The following is a 13524-nucleotide window of genomic DNA, read 5'->3' on the forward strand; positions in this document are numbered from 1 at the left end:
TAAAGAAAATGTAATGTATATAGAGAATGGTATATTACTCAGCCATAAAGAAAAATAAAACAATGGCATTTGCAGAAAATGGATGGACTGGAGATATCATGCTAAGTGAAATAAGCCAATCCCAAACACCAAAGGCTATGTGTTCTGACTTCTAGATGATAACCGGAAAAAAGGGAGGTTGAGGAAGGGAATAATAGAAATCTACTGTATTGGACAAAGGAAAATAAAAGGATGGGAGGAGAGGGAGAAACAGGAAAGACAATAGAATTAACTGGACTTAACTAGCCTTAACTAGCCTTGTATTTGAATACATAACCAGGGTAAATTCACATCATAAACAAAAAGAGCGGGATCATCCACAGGATAAGTTATACTCTACTAATGTGTAATTTGCAAAATACATTCTACTGTCATATGTTACTAAACAAGAACAACAACAACAAAGGCAGGTGTCCAGAAAAGAGTGTCGCTGAAGAAAAATCATCCACTTAAGATGGCTTTGAAGAAAAAAATGAGTTTAAGGCTATTTTCCCAGGATTATTAAACTCCATCACTGTTTGTAGAGAGGACATTCTATTGAGACTCAGTGACCTGATTGAAATTAAAAGGTTTATTGATCTCTCCCCCGAGGGAGGAAAGATCATGGAAAGAATCTAGGATACCATGGAGAGGGGTGTCCAGTGGTTGTATAACATTCCTAGTTATGGGACCCTCTCTGCATTTTGGAAGCCTATGACTCCTTGTGGCTTATATACCACCTACAATCCATATACATATACAGTCTGTTGCCACCTGGAGGCTGTTAGCAGCTATAAGCAATGCAGCAGAGGAGCTGGCTCCTTATTGTAAATCAACTGTATGAAACTGTGAAGAGATATCGGGTCCATAATCCTTATATTTTCCACATACTACAGAGGCAAATTGGACATTCCTCCTGATATACTTGAGTTCTATGTCCCTAGGGAAATGAATAATGTCCTCAGAAATTGAGCTGACTGGAGGTTTCCAGCAGCCTCATGTCTATCCAGGTCAGACTCAGGAAGAACTGGGTACAATAGGGCCTGCTGCCCACTACTGTATTCTCCACACACTCTCCTTGAAAATCCCTCATTCTCACCACGATCTGCTTCAGTTTTCTCAAAATTTCTTCAATCTGACTGTTTGGCTCCATCACCCTGAGAGCACACCTCATCATACTCTCATCACTGGTGTCTAGATTCTTCCATTCTCCTCCTCACTATCTTCTCTTCTTGTGAAGTTCCCCAAAGATCAACTGTCTCACAGGTTAACGTTTGTTAAGATACAGCTGCACAGTGTTACCCAAGCTGCCCTCATGCTCCTGGCCATGAGAGAACCTCCTGCTGGGACCACTGAGCCCAGCCTCACTAACCACTAACTCAATGTCCTGCTCTTACCATGTTCCCACGCTGCTTGGGAAAACTGCATTCCTACATCCCCCTGAATAATTCCAACTCCCTATCCTGCATTTGAAGTCCTCATTCCTGGCCCCACAAAGTTATCCAACATCACATCCCAACACTCCAATACACCATCCTTCCTTGTCAGGCTGTCTCCTCCCTGACTCTCACTCTGCTTCTCTGTCTTCCAGCATTCAGGTCTTTGTCTACAGGTGCTGCTCCCTGCCTGTCATGTACTGTGTGTCCCCAAGTCTCAGTTCATCCATTATTAATCATCTGTCATTGAAGACACTCAGTAACATGCATGAGAGATCCTCTTGACCTGAAGGAGAAAGTATCTTAAACCAATATACCTGTTTGTGAAAGCAATGGTGAAACAGAGAAAAAAAGGAGATTAGACCCTGAAGGATTGAAAATGGCCACTGACACAAGAATCTCTTCATGGACTCTTGGCAACTTGGACAGTTTCTTCACAAAGGTCTTGTACAGCATGCTTTCTACCAGCCACTCTGTCGTTACATAATTTTGGTGGGAAGGAGAACTCCTTTTATATGTCCAACCCCTGAAATCCTGGCCCATTCCTTTTCATGAAAACCGATTTAGTATCATTATATCAAATCAAATTTCCTCCCCTTCAATCTACTTCTTTCAGTTCCTTGAGGCTGGATCCCTCAATCATTGGGTACAATATTTATTTCCACTGTGTCTAAACCTCCAGCCCCTCCTACATATAGTATCTATTATGAAAAGTGGCCAAATCTGTGAAGTCCCTTGGGAAAGTCTCACCTTCCCTCAAGGATATTACATTTAAACTACCTTGAACTCAGACTGAAGGGCTTTGGGGTAGTTTGGTCTCAAAGTGGCTGTAATTCAATGTAGACTCACTCTCTCTACCACTTCCGTGAATGACTACAGAGCTACTACTACCCTCTAGGTCATCTGCAATAAATATTTTAAATTGGGTTAGAATTTTGTCCTGTTTTCGGTTGCCTGCTTTTATCAGGGAGGAACCTTGCTGACATTTTTCAAGGCTCACAGTAGAAGATCCTCTGCAACTATTGGAGCCATTTATCAAACTCTAAAAGTATTGTTGCATGCCATTAGTGGGCAAGATGCAAAAGTCCTCAACAAAATATCAAGTTGTAGCTTAGTTATACTCATGTTGTTTCTGCAGGGCTTTCTGTGTACACAGAGGATAGGTCCGAGCAGAGAGGTTAGCACCACTACTGTAGTTACACCTGTGTCCTGTTCACAATATACACATTAGGGTCAGTGAACCCACACAGGATGAATATTAGTACAATTAGAATGCTCTTTTTCTTCATTTCAGATTCATGTATAAAGGTGAATGTGTCCATCTCTATTTGGAGGGAATGGATGAGGCACTGGCTCTTCCCAGGGACAAAGTATACTGATTAATAGCTCAAAAACCCATGTGAGAGGCCTTATGAATTCTTTGTTCCAGAGAAGCAATGTCTGTTTCTCTTTGAAATTGTCTCAAAAACATTTGTAACATACAGAATTAGAAATGGGTGAACACCCAACCCAGCCTCCTCTTTGAAAGATCAGGCTGCACAGCAGTAAAAATATGTTGGCTGAGGAGCCAGGCAGACATGGGCCCTGTGTTCCCACCACACACTAGTGGAGATTTGGGGGCAGTGACCATGCTGAATCTCAGTGTCCTCAGCACTATTGTAGAGACACCACCAACTGTGAATAGTGTCTCTTGAGGATTTAATGGAGTAGTCTGTATACAGAGATCCCTTGGCAGTGGTTACAGTTCACACATGTATTTTATTTCTGTTTCTGAAATGTTGTGACACTGAGATTAAACTTTTGCATCACTGCACCTCAGTGGAAATGGGAAAAAGAAAAAGATGGTCACACCTGAAAAGGCACTGACTAAAGCAAGAGTTGGAAAATAAATTTAGTCAGTTAATTTTACTATAAAACATTCTGATACAGTGAGACATCAGACTTCTGCTCTTCCTAAATACTGATTTAATGAGTAAAGACTCCCAAGAATTTCAAAAGTTTATCTGAGGAAAAGTTTAACTCTACCTTGAGTGAGAGGCAAGAAGAATATATTTTTTTTCTCTACATACTCTATAAAGCTTCCACCACTCATGGCTCTTGTTCAACAAGAGTGACATTCCTGGGAATTGTGGAGAGAAATGCTCTCTGCTGTCTGAATAACTGGGGCAGTTCCCCATCATGTACACTGGCCATTGACAATTTACATGAGAACATAACTCTCAGATGGAACACATGATTCAACATGTAATCTATGGAGGAAAGAATCATCTGTGCTCCTTTGGGTTGAAAACTACAGCAATGTATGGTGGAACAGAAACAGGAATGATTAATTGAAGGATAGCCTTCTCAGAGGAAGTTGAGAAAGTGCATTAACACTCAAGAACCATAAAAGACCTCCACAATGATTTTTGAATATTCTATCTCATGAAAAGAAGAGAGGAAATCATTAGAAAATAAATGCAATTTCCAAGGACACTGCAGAAGGAATGATTTAACCCCTTTAAAGACTGAGGTCTGACCAATCCCTCTAAATGCAATTTCCAAGGACACTGCAGAAGGAATGATTTAACCCCTTTAAAGACTGAGGTCTGACCAATCCCTCCTGGAACAAGTTGTAGTGATGTCTGTGAGATGCTTCTAATCCCCTCCTCCTAACTCCAGTCTACCTGCAACTGTGGCTGGCACATTGCAGACCAGGATTAAAAAAAAACTGACCTGGCAAGAAAAATAACAAAGCTTCAGATCCACCTGACCTCTAAACCTGCTGAGAAACAAAATGGTCTCCTGGCTCTTCAGGCATATGTCTCAGCCTAGATAGTGGAGTTGAGTGCAGAGAATTTGTGATTTACCAGGGAGACAAGTTGCATTCATCTGAATTAGGATAAGAGTACTCACTGGTTCCATCCACAGTAGAGCTGACTTTACACTCATGTGATGGGAACACAGAGCTTATGACAAGTTCTTGTGTGTCACATGAATTAGGATGACCAGAGTACTGAAAATATTTTTCATCCAGCTGGAGGTCATTCTCTTCCTCTTCCTGAAATTCACTGTTGATACTGCTGAGACAGCTGAGGCAGGGAAGAACAAAAGATGAAATCATGGTGATTTAGAAGTTACAGTCTCCCAGCTGGTCCCGATTCAAAGCAGAAGGGTGGAGTTCAAAACAGGAGCCTCCCTTCAAAAATGATCCAGAAAACCATTTTCATCTCAAGGACATAGTTTAGGTGCCACGGTATGAGAGAAACCAAGGGCCACCAGTGCTCAGTGTAGTGATAACAAGATAACAAGCTAATGAGGAAGGAGGCTTAACTCACCTATAAGACACAGTCACAGAAGGATCACACAATGAGAAGCATAGCAGGGGCCAACCTTGTGCATAAAGCATGGTGAATTTTAGACACAAGTGTCTGATCAATAGTCTCCTGAATTCAAGAGTCTCAGAGACATTTTGCCTTCTTTGCACATCCATATTATGACATGATATCATTTTTATTCTGCACATCCATATTATGACATGATATCATTTTTATTCTATCTATTTTTCTTGCTATGGAATACCTGTTGATGAGCTCAGGCTAACAGTACAGAAATGATTTTTGAGTCTCATCCTGAGTTTGACATTTACAAAGGGAACATATGATTTATTTAAGATCTAGAAGTGCCCAAGGCTGCTCAGTTATTCTTGAGAAGACTTACTCTTACAATACTATAAAGAAGACAAAGAATTTTGCTAATGGGTTCCATCATCTTGGGTTGAATCAACAACTTCACTGCAATCAGCACTCCTACTGGGCCTTTAAGAAACTTTGACTACATTTGACCTCATGCTCTGTACTTTTAGGATTCCTGCACCCCTTTTATTTTATCCATTTTTTTTCTAGCCCCTGGTCATTCATTGTTACCTGAAATAAAGTGACTCTTCTTTATCATTGTCCTCATTGTCATGGTGTTCTGTAAACATATTCAGAAATGCAGAAGTCACTAAATAACTCCCCTTCACTCATTCCAATACAGACACCTCCCTCAGAAGAAGACATAATTTATGTATATATAATTCAGGGAGCAACTAAGGGACTTAACCTGGGAGAACTCACATGTTGAGTTTAAAGAAATGGTCTGAAATGCTATGCTGATCCATCATGCACATCGTCTCTGACTGGGGGGATCATTATGGAATGCTCTTCATGTAATTGGACAAAGTCAAAATGCATTTTGGTCTCCTGATCCCTGGATACTCATCCAGGTTCTTCTGGATTTCACTAACTGCAGCTTCCTTCCTTCCACAAAGCTCATTCCAACACTTAGTGGCTCTGGGCCCCCTCACAATTCTCAAATAGAACCAGTTTCATTCTCTATGAAGAGGATTAAAAGCCCTGAGCCTCATTTTTCTCAATACTAGGGATTTTTTTTTTTTTAAGATCGCAAAGTTAACTTTGGCAGTGTACTAGAAGGAAATTCCTCTTTCAGAACAGTTCTAGTATAAATATTACTACCACCTGATTCTAGCATTTTAATGGAAGCAAAATTAACCATTTCAATGTTCTCTCTCTTTTATGTTTTTGGTACCGGCCATTGAACTTAGCGGCACATGACCACTGCACTACATCCCCAGGCCTATTTTGTATTTTATTTAGTGATGGGTCTGAGTTGTTTACTGCCTTGCTTTTTCCTGAGGCTGGCTTTTTAAACTTTAAATTTTTTTTTTTTAGTTTTAGGTAGACACACAATACCTTTATTTTTTATTTTTTTATGGTGCCGAGAGTTGAACTCAGTGCCTCATGCATGCTAGGTGACTGTCCTACCACTTGAGCCACATCCCATGCCCTCTGAGTTGGCTTTAAACTCAAGATCCTCCTGCCTCAATCTCCTGAGCAGCTGGGATTAGAGGCTTGTGCTTGTAATCAAAGAATTAAACATGAGCAAGAACACTTAGGAGAGATAAGTTGTCCTAGGTTGTAAGAATAAGGTCATACACAGCCCTGATATGCACACACATAAATGGTACCTGTGAGTAGGCTACAGTCTCTACAACTTCCCTGATCTTGTTAGTTCTAGGTTTACCATCCTGAATTTGTCACTGGACCCTCAGAAGTATAATTAATAGAAGTGCATTTGTGTTTTAATGGGGTGGTCATGAGCTGCAGCTAGACAAAGGGAAACTTCATGCTCACCCAAGAGATCATCACTGAAGCAGGTGGGCTGGTGGATATCTGATGATTCAGAGTGACTGGGGCAAGTGTTACAGCCCTCATTCAATACGTCCTGCAGGATTTCTTTCTCCTCCTGTGGGGCTTGTCTCAGACTAGAGGGATAAAGAGTACAATTAAACGAGAGGATTAAATATGAGTCCCAGTTGGTCTAAATAGAGGCCTAAGGGAGTGGTCACAGAAGGGCAAGAGGGTACTCCTTTCAAAGAGAAAGAAAATGATCCTCCTAGGATGTGGGCAGGGTGCACATGTCTTTATGACAGGAGATAGGAAGAGGGGCTCAATCTACTGACTAGAAAAGAGCTGAGGACAGAGACTCCACTCTCCCTGTGTGATACAACCATGAGCCACAGCATACACAGAAAATGAACTTTATGTGTGTGTTTGTGGGCACATTTGTATATGTATGTGTGTGTGTGTGTGTGTGTGTGTGTGTGTGTGTGTGTGTGTATGTGTATTCCCCAAACCCAAGGCTATGATATCCCTGCCAAAATGTCCTATCAACCAGAAAGAAATCGATTTATATCTCATACTCAATGGACCCATACAAGACAGGAGATGTAGATTCTGTGAGGTAAAAAAAAAAAAAAAAACATTTAGTTAGTTTGATTATTTCTAGTTGGATACAGACAAGAACCACAGAGAAAAGAAAAACACCTCCTTAAAAGATGTACTTCTTCCATGGTTGAGGAATGCAGTCATACCAGGAGCTTGTGTTTGCCTGTGCATGTGAATAGTGTGGACACTTTGTACCTCTTGGTTTGCTCATCTGGGGACCCTCCTCATATTTAACCCATCCTCTTCCAGGCTCTTAACACTCATTGTTACCTGGGAGCCAGTAATTCCTGTTCTTTTCCACTCTCCTCCTCTGCACCACTCCCTGAAATCAAATTCAGAAATGTCCAGTCAGTCAATGAGTAGTTTCTACATCACTCACTACAAACACAGGGGAAGCCTGAACTCAGTGGAGAATCATTAGTCCCAGACCTTTACCAACACGGCCGTTATATGTCTGTGGATCTAATATGGTACAAACTGGATCCTGATATAAAAGATTTGAGCTATTCTTGAGGATGAAAAGGCATTTTCATGTCTCCAGTAGACATCAGTAACTGGGAATTAACCTATGCCCACCCTACACTTCCCTGTAAACTAGAAGTTGCTATAGTCTTTGTGTTTCATTATTCCATTGTTAGTAAACTGAAGGCAAAATAACAATATCTTTACTTCTAGAAATGATGGATTATCCTTTTGATGAAAGAAAAGAGGAGAAAAAGTTTTGGAGAAGATCTTTTTCTCAGAGGGGAAACAGACACTCATACCTCACTTTAGTGACCATAAACCTATCTGCAACTTACGATATTTCTGGAACTCGTTGGCCAGGGTATACACGGTAGATTGACATAAGATGAATTTTTCTTCCAGATCACGGAAATTCAGTTTGTGTTCTTGTAATTCGGCTTGTAGTCCCCGTATGATTTCTTTCAATTTCATCTGAGGCTCTCCGTCAAGGTTCATTTCAGCCCCTCCATCAGGGGAAGGGCTGAAGAATACTGCCATGTTTGTACAGTAAATGTACAGCCAGGACCTGCAAAGAGGAAACCCAAACATGTTATGGGTTAAAAACAAGTGAATCCAAGAGCTGGATGCAGTGGCAAACGCCTATAATCTCAGAGGCTCAGAAGGTGAGACAGAAGGACCTAGAGTTAGAAGTCAGCTTGAGCAATGACAAGGTGCTAAGCCACTCAGTGAGACCCTTTCTCTTAATAAAATACAAAAAAGGGCTGCATATGTGGCTCAGTGTTTGAGTGCTTCTGACCCAAATATTTAAAAAAAAATAAAATAACCCAAGTAGAATTCATTGGGATTAAGGGAAGACAGCAGCTGTCACGATTCACTTACTGTTGAGAACTAAGTACTCAGCAGTCCACAACACTTCAAACTCCTTCACCTTTCAAACAAGGATTCACACACCTGAGTCTATAGCACGGACTCAAGACAGAAATGAGGAGGTAGGGCTGAGTGGGCTAGGTAACAGTCTAACAGAATCAGAAGGTGGGAGATGTCATGGAATGTGGGAGCCTCTGCCTTCCAATGGCCTCATGATGGCTGACCCACTGGTTTCCTCAGAAGGTCACTACAGATGTAGACCACCACTCATTGGGCAGTCTCAGTACTTGTGTACCCTCATGCCAATGTTACCAACTTTTCTTTGTTCCCTTCTCCAAACACCATATTTCACATTACTCCTACAGGTATATCTTGAGAATTCTCGAAGTAAAATGGTTTCCCAACAAGTTAAAATTATCTACAGGACTACCCAGTGGTCACCTCATTATTTCCTTAATAATAAGGTGGATCATAAGGCTTTTCCTCAAGGGAACAATGCAAAACTGTCAATGTAACATAGTCATAATGTTCTTCTCTGAATATGCAGCCATTATTTCAAAATCCACTAAAAATACAGAACGAAGAGTAAACCATGAGTGTTTGAAATTGTGTTCTGCACTCTCTTAATATTATTTTGTTATACTCCATTTTTATTGTGGCCTCTTTTCTCTCACTGGGACATCTGTTGGTGTATAGGACTCTGAAGGAATTCCTCACTTATTACAAAAGTTCCAATTGGCTCAGGCAATAGGAACATGGAAAGGTGAATAGAAACATGGAGGGGAGCCATGCTAAGTCTTTGTGAACCCTCAACTGTGGGACACTCATTGGAAAGAAAATTTCCAGATCCCTCTTACTAAGTCCAAAGCAGATAATGTCCAGTGCTGACTCTGCTCTTCATGGCAATCTTCCCTTAACTAGGTCAGGCTACTGGTGTCTGCAATCAATGTTCTCACCTACTGAGAACCATGGCTGAATCTGAAGCAGATACGTTAAGCTCTTTTCAGTAAGGATTGGATACCCTTCCTAGCATGCTGCAGGGAAATGAGCCCAATGCTTTATCTGTAGGACCTCAGCAAATGCATTCATTTGCTTTAACCCACTTATAATGTAAGTTCTCTAGATACATGGAGATTTTACATTTTACACACGTCACAGGGTAAACTGAGGAGCAAAGCAGGGGAGTTAGTTTATTCTGCTTCTATGAACACAAGAGTCATGAACTCTCATCCACTTGAATGTCAGAAAGCCTGGCTTTTAGCCCCACCTTCCTCCCTTTGGACTGCAAACCTGAAAATTACTTCGATTATTTACCTGCATTTGAAATGAAGTTTGAGTAAAAACAAGAGTTGAACTTTGAGGAATGACAATATTAGTTTGTTTTGAAGTGGATAGAAAATGCCGAGGTCTAGAGAAAACATCACGATAATCTTCGCAAGGAAGAACTTATGTGTCTTACTTATCCTGCCTCTTTCTCCAGCTGGCCAGAACATACTCAGTATCTGTTGATGTCATCAAAATCATCTTCAGATCTTGAGAATATGAATTTCTATGAGCCAAACTGGAGAGCAGGTGTTGGTCTGAGAAGTCATCCATCATTATGCTGGGACCTGTTGGAAACAACAAGTAGGGGGATCACCCTGACTACCAACATTTTTTGATACAGCACTGGCTACACTCATCAATTAGCCCACTATCAATTCTTTCACTTGCTGTTCACCAGACTGACAGTTCTGTAAAAGCTAAGATAATGTTCTACCCATCTCTGTGTTCACAGTTTCCAGTGAAGACCAAGCACTGAAGCACCTGGCAGGATACACTGAATGAGTGCATAAAAGTGGTTGCCTACCACTGTCTTTAAGATGAAGTCCCTTTACAGTGTCATCTAAAGCCTTCTAGTTAGTGTCCCCTTCAATGAATCCACAAGTGCCACATACAGAGTCTTGCACATAACTCTGCATGTGAAGAAGAGAAAACTACCCTAAGAACACTTTGTTTCCCACCTATAATCCACATTGCACTCTAGGGTTTGTAATTGGGGCTCTTGCCAGTTTTAAATTTTTTTATTAAATTTTTAATTTGTATGAAAGTTAAAGGTTGACTGAAGGAAAGGCTTACAGTTGACTTACTCTTATTCTAAAAGATAGGTGTTAGAAAAGCATCCATGTGCCAGTGATTTAGGAAGACCATGGCTCCCAGGAGAAAGAGGCAGTGGAGCTGAGGGATCTGGGAAGAGAAGGCAAAACAGCCGACAAAGTGTGATTTCAGGGACAGCGCCATGTGTTTAAAGGATAATTTTTATAGTATTTGGACACTGAGTTGGCTCTGCGTCAGTGTGGCAGTTACAGAGAAGAGCAGGACAGCAGCTTTGGATACAGAAAAGTGTTCAGAGTGAAAACCACAGGAGTGAGTCAACCTTATGCATAACCAAAGTTGAATTTTACACTCTCCTATCAAGTGAATATAGCTTCCTGCATGTGGAAGGTCCCAGAGAACTTGTGCCTTCTACCTACACAATATTCTGATATGTTGTTGCTGTGTGTGTAGCTGCTGTTTTTGCTATAGCAGAACTGTCCAGGATCTTGGAATAACACTTCAGAAAGAAGTTACTCATGTCATTCTCATTTTAGTTCTTTCAAAGGAACAAGTGACTCTTTTAAAGGAGAAAGCCCCCAAGACTTCTCAGACAGATGATAAAAATGCTCAACACAAAACAGGCAATTCAGAGTGGTTTAGCAAGGGAAACCAGTGACACCAGTAGATGGTTTTTACCTTTGCAGCTATTTTGGCCTGTTTATGTGCTCTTTTTGTCTGATAATTACCCTCCCATGATGATTCCCTGGGGGCCAGTGATTCAAGTGATGCTTTTCTTCATCATGATGCTCTTCACTATTTCCTACAACTGAATTTATTAAACCCCCTTTAGATATTAGGCAGTTCTATCTCATCCATTAAAAACTGTAGCCTATCATGGCTCAGAGAAAATATCGGTATGAATTTAGAAAGATCTCATGCATTTCTTTAAAGAAATGGCCTGCCCAGGTATTCTTATCCATGAAACAAAGTGGCCCCCATAAAGTAGATCTCACGAGCAGCATGCTAGTTGTTTAACTGGGCAGAGGGAAAAATGTCCTTTTTTCCCCACATGAACAGAAACTGGAAACAACTGGTGAATGCTGGTAAATTTCAGCTATACCTACCTCCCATTACATGGCTGCTTCCCAGGCACAGTGATTTACTTCCCAATACGCCTTTCATAGAAAACATATGCATTCCTCTTCAGGGAAGAAAGACAACCCTGTCATACATCTAGGAACTCCATACATCTAGGAACTACACAGGACCCTCCATGCCTGCTCCTATCACTTAACCAGGGAAAATTCTCTCCATGTCACTTCTTAAGTATTAAAGTGTACCCTACATCCCACCCTCAGATTTTACTACTTCAACTCCCTAAAACAAACCCTGAGAGTGACTTTAGAAAGTACACTCATAAACATTCCCTGTTTACATGCTACAGCTATCATGCCATGTGCATTTTAAGCAATATTTTGGAGAAGAGAAAACATAACCAGAAAAGATAAATCTCCCTTGGCCCACAATTAAATCAGCCTGCAAATTCCTTAAAAGTTTTCTTTCTTAGGCCATGCTCTTTTCAATTTCACAAACTTGCACCTGTCACACTCTCCTTCCTGAAAGTATGCTAGGTATTTGCTGCCTGCCATCTTAAAGGCACATGCCTGGTTCAGGAAGGAACATATGGGATAGTATGACCTCTGCCTAGTGGGTGAATCTACTGTCCTCCCACTTAGGCAGTCTCCATCATTCAAGACCACACACAAGATGCAGATACCAGGAGAGCAGGTACAAATATCACTTGCCTAATGGAATCTCTCATGAGCTGGGCACCTTGGAACATCTTTCTGTGAGCAGGGCCTCTGGGCACCTTACAAAATGCTCTGCCAACTTGTGCTCTTCAGCCAGTTCCTCTCCATGGCCCTCAGGGTCATGCTGGATGAGGAGGTCCTTGATATGCCTACTGAGGAAGAAAGAAGCATCTTCATCTTCCTGCAGCTTCAGGAGGCCAATTCTGGTGCCTGAAATTCAATCAGGAAATTAAAATCCCTAAGGTAGGATACAAGGGGAAATTTATAACTAGAACTCAATGAATGATGGGATAGTAGGATTTGGACACAGATTTCTATGACAATATCCCTTTGAAGCCTTCAAACCAATATTCTGGTACTTTTTGAGCAATTGTTCACACATTCTTGCACTTGCCAGTTTACCTCCTGCAGACTACTACACACCCAATGTTGGTACTTCATGTACTTTCTTGGTACTTTTCTTTTGATACTATTAAAAAATATATTTGTACATGTGTATATATTTATACATTTAGGCATATAAATGTATATGTATACACATGTACACGTACATATGTATAGATAAAAACATACATAAGTACAGATATATATCTAACTGCATTCCTTGCTTTGAGAGGCCTACTACAAAAGATGAAGTATGTGGAAGGAAGTCTGAATTTAACCCTGCATTTAGACTCTACATGAGAAGGTGGATGGGACCTGGGTACAGGAAATCCCGAGACTGATTCATTCAGAGTAACTCTACAAGTACCAAAAGGAAAACAAACTTATGTGGGGAATGACATTGCTGTTTGGGTGAATGGAATTGGTAGTAATCAGCAGCTTGTGTGTACATGGTCGTGTTTCTCTCTGTCCTTCCACCTGGGTTGAGCTTGGAGACAAAGTGCTGTGCCAGCCTGTTCCTATCAGCAATTTGCTCTCAGAGGACCTTCCCCAGGGGACTGTCAGAGTCTTCCATGTGAGGAAGTCCTTGAGATGCTGACTGAGGAACAATTAGGCATCTCTCCCTTCTGGGGACTGCTGGGGTAACTGGGTGACAGCTCTCAAGCCTGAGCATGACTTAGAACAAAGAATTTCCTGACC

The sequence above is a fragment of the Ictidomys tridecemlineatus genome, chromosome 11, assembly GCF_052094955.1.
Source record: "Ictidomys tridecemlineatus isolate mIctTri1 chromosome 11, mIctTri1.hap1, whole genome shotgun sequence".
Lineage (NCBI taxonomy): Eukaryota > Metazoa > Chordata > Mammalia > Rodentia > Sciuridae > Ictidomys > Ictidomys tridecemlineatus.